Source organism: Macrobrachium nipponense, chromosome 33 (genome assembly GCF_015104395.2).
Source record: "Macrobrachium nipponense isolate FS-2020 chromosome 33, ASM1510439v2, whole genome shotgun sequence".
NCBI classification, from domain to species: domain Eukaryota; kingdom Metazoa; phylum Arthropoda; class Malacostraca; order Decapoda; family Palaemonidae; genus Macrobrachium; species Macrobrachium nipponense.
Genome location: NC_087219.1, coordinates 6,685,825 through 6,690,377, shown reverse-complemented (window position 1 = coordinate 6,690,377; position 4,553 = coordinate 6,685,825).

The window sequence follows — 4,553 nt, the reverse complement described above, 5'->3', positions numbered from 1 at the left end:
ACTAGGGACACGTGCAAGTTTTTTTCACCGACGCATAAGTTGCAAACATCAAACATTATATTCCTGACTTACCACGAAGTGGTCTTTGTCATTAATACTCATAATTATTAATGCTAGTAATACTAACAGCAAGGATCAAATAAAAAGGACGTAAATTAAACACGTTCATATATTCTCAGTTATTAGTGGAAGCAGAATATAATTGAACAGAAATATAGCCTCTACATTCATTACATCCAATCAATTAAAACGTGCTAAAGTCTAAGGCCAATACTATATTTCATTAGGAATCATTTTTCTACACTGTTTGACATGCACATAATTTTAATTTTTACATTTTCATTCTAATAAATAAATTATAAATATTCTATCCTAAAATTCCTGTATTTTTAGCTCAATACGAAACATCATTTTCAGACCTTTTTTATGCTTTCCTTCCCCAAAACAACAACAACAACATCAACAACACAGTGGTTTGTAGGCTTACTCCCCGAGTAAGCGATAAGATAGAGGGTTGAATGCCAAAAGAATGGTGTGACCGAAAGAGAAAGAGAGAGAGAGAGTCGATACCAAAATAATTATAATCTATTTAATAAAAACACAGAGAGAGAGAGAGAGAGAGAATCAATTCTAAAACAACCCTAACTCATTCGATAAAAGCAGAAAAATAGGAGAGAGAGAGAGAGAGAGAGAGGAGACGTGTGGTTGGCTGGAATAAAAATATCTTTTCGATAGCAATATTGAACCCAGAATGGAAACAGGTACTTGGCTCCTTGGAGCCCAAAGGGAAGGTAATAATAGCGCCCGCAATGGGCTCAAATGCATCTTCGTGTAAGCGGTTAACAGCAGCAGTTCCCTGCTCACGTTGGCTCTTAAAGTGGGGCTCTTCGACTGAGCTACTCGACTGACTCTTTACAGAGCGCCACTTGGTTGGATTTGGACCAATATTTTCCTCCCCCGCCGGACGACGCCCGCCCCCATTCCCACCTCCCCCCACCCCCCCAACCCCCCGCCCTCCACACCCAAATATAGACACGCCATAATATCTTGGATTCAGTCCAAAGATTATTTTCCTGTACTGAGTTACTTTGAAGATAGAATGGGGAATGTGCTTACGTTAGTGTCCATTCTTTTTATACGTTTTTCAAGTATTATTATTATTATTATTATTATTATTATTATTATTATTATTATTATTCTTATTATTATTGTTAATTATTAATTATTATTATTATTCCCACGAAATGAACCCTATCCATATGGAACAAGCCCAACACAGGGGCCATTGACTTGAAACTCAAGCTTCAAAAGAATATGGTGTTCATTTGAAAACCCTTACAAAAGGTAATAAGAAATTTAGAGAGAGGAGATAAGTTATTAGGAAAGAAAAGGAAATTAACAAATAGATGAATGAATGAATAAATATCTGAAAATGCAAGTAACACATTAAGATACAAGGAGAATCGTTTTCAGGTAATCATGCTTTGTATCATCGCGTGAAGTTTCCCGGTTCCAATTACAACATCCTCAGTAGGGAGACTGTTCCTCAGTCCAACGGTGTGAGGAATAAACCTGGAGTCACAATCCTTTTAGCCATTAATGTCCATTTATTTAGAATATTTGAAGTAGAGAGCCAAGTCGTAGCTCTTTCCCAAAGCTAAAATCGTGGATTTGCAACGAAATAAATCCTTTTTAAAGCCATTAAGACAAATATGTCTTAACAATTAAAAGTGCATTTAGAGAGAGAGCGAGAGAGCTCGTAAATCTGACTGATTTCTAAAAGCATCCATCATGACAAGATCAATTTAGTTAAGAAAGGAAAAGACGTTGAGAGAGAGAGAGAGAGAGAGAGAGGAGAGAGAGAGAGAGAGAGAGAGAGAGAGATGATTTTTTCGTCGTTCAAAGTACCTCATTAGAAGGCTAATTAAACGTTTCATAGGAATATTCCTGACCTATCCTTTTAGTAATCAAATCATATCAATTTATGAAACAGATCCTAGATTTAATTTGGAACATAAAGTTTTCTACTGAAGTATTCCACCCCCTTCGGACTCTATCTCTTTCAATCCTCTGCAGCATTTGAAAACGAAATCAGCCTGACTGACAGACGAGCCTCTGACCCAAATATTATGGTGACGTAGACTCAGAGGTTTCCAATCGCTCAGTCAGTCTTCATCCATCAGGCGCCTGCCACTAAGAATTTTTTTTTCATTGTGACATTTATTAAAAACCAATTTACTGTGCTATCCACATCTGCTAAATGGGCCACCAGATTCATTTTCAGGTTTTTTATTTTATTTCTTCATCATGACTGACTCTCTCTCTCTCTCTCTCTCTCTCTCTCTCTCTCACTGTGTATTCCATATCTGTTAGATGGACCACCAGATTAATTTCAGGTACTCTATTTTATTGCTTTATACTGAATCTCTCTCTCTCTCTCTCTCTCTCTCTCTCTCTCTCTCTCTCTCTCCTCTCTCTCTATGTCAATCAGTCTTGTCCAATTACCGTTTGTACTTTTGTCATTATAAATGATTATAGCTTTCATCTGCTGGTTGCCTTTGGACTCGTATTAAACTTTGATGCATAAGTTTTAATATGAAATCATTTTATGTAAATTACACACGGGATTACAAAGAAAAAATCTTAAGGAGTCGAGTCTTTATGAAGTATAAACTGATTCAGTGAATATATCTTTGAAAAACTTTTACAGAATCTACTGACTACTTACTACCAGATAAGTAAATAATTACAAGATCCACAATACCCTGTTAGCTTCTCGAATTCTTCACGCTTTTTTTGCCTGCACTTTTCATCGCAAAGACCGAGACCAAATGGAAGAATGGGAAGAAAGCCTGATCCTTACCAGGAATCGATTCTGCTCTCGGACGACAGGTTATGGATCGGAATCCTTCAAGAAATTAAGGAGTTAAGAAGGCAAGGTGGTTTAGAAAATCACATACCTATCTTCTTAAGTTTCTGTGTATATATGGATGTATGTAAATAAGTATACACACATATATAGACACACACATGCACACACACACACACACATATGTATGTATAACTGAATCACGAAAGTTAGGAACGTGATAAATCAATAAATAAAGGTATAGGCCACGAGGGCATATACCTTTATATATATATATATATATATATATATATATATAATATATATATATATATATATATAAGATATATATATATATATATATATATATATATATATATATATGTGTGTGTGTGTGTGTGTGTGTGTGTGTGTATTAATAGTTGTCAATAAGAACAGCACAGTGTTTTAGATTTTACAGTATTGTTTCGGAAACTCCTGTTTCCCTCAACTGACGGGTAAGGTATAATGAGGTACATTTCAGTTGTGTAATCTGTGTACTTCTTGATACAGTGCCTGGTGGTTGATGGATGGTCCGAAATATGTCAATATGAAATTTAATCGCTTTGGTGGTCTTTTTAATATCCAGCCTTTATTAGATGGAGTTCTGTTCACGCAGAAAAGAAAATATTTCTTGTCATGTATAATTAATATTTGTTATATATATATATATATATATATATATATATATACAATATATATATATATATATATTTGTGTAGATATATATATATATATATATACATATATGGTATATATATATATATATATATATATATATATATATATATATATATACATATATATATATATATATATATATATATATATATATATATATATATATATTATATGTGTATATATATTTGTGTATTTATTATTGTCTGTACATATACATATTCAAATATAATAAATACACGTGTATTTATATTATACATATATATATATATATATATATATATATATATATATATATGTATATATATATATATATATATATATATATATATATATATATAATATCTATATATATAAAGGTTTTTGCCACGAAGGAAAAAATGAAAAGCAAGATAGCCAAGCACTTTCGGTCTAGTGTGACCCTTTACTCAGGCACAACTGTGTGTGTGTAAAACCATTCACGAAACCGCAGACAACCACAACAGAAGGATGAACAATTATTTGAGACGCTTCGCACATACAATGTACATCTTCAGTCTGTTGAGATAAAAACACATGCATATTAACATCAAATAAAAGCAGGATTCTTAAAATAACAAGTAAAAATTAATACAAGACTAAAATTAACTTAAAATCTACAGAAAGGACTAAATGTTAACGACAAGTAAAACGAGGTAAAAGGTACAAATAAAACACAAATACCAAGGAGCAACCAACCGTTAGTTGAGAAGGAAGGAGGTAGAATGACTAGACTTGGGCAAGAAGTTGAAACGTTGACTATGCCAGATAAAGCGGAGAAGATGAAACTCCACTATTCAATGAGGGAACGAGACGTTTAATATATAATTACTAGAGTGGTTAGGTAATCAGTCTTTAAATGAGCCTAAAATAGAGAAGTGTTGTTTCTTCACCTCTGTCTTGCAACTGATTGCGTGATTTTTTTTTATTTGAGTGTTCGTTCAGGCCTACTTAATTTTTGACCCGTCCA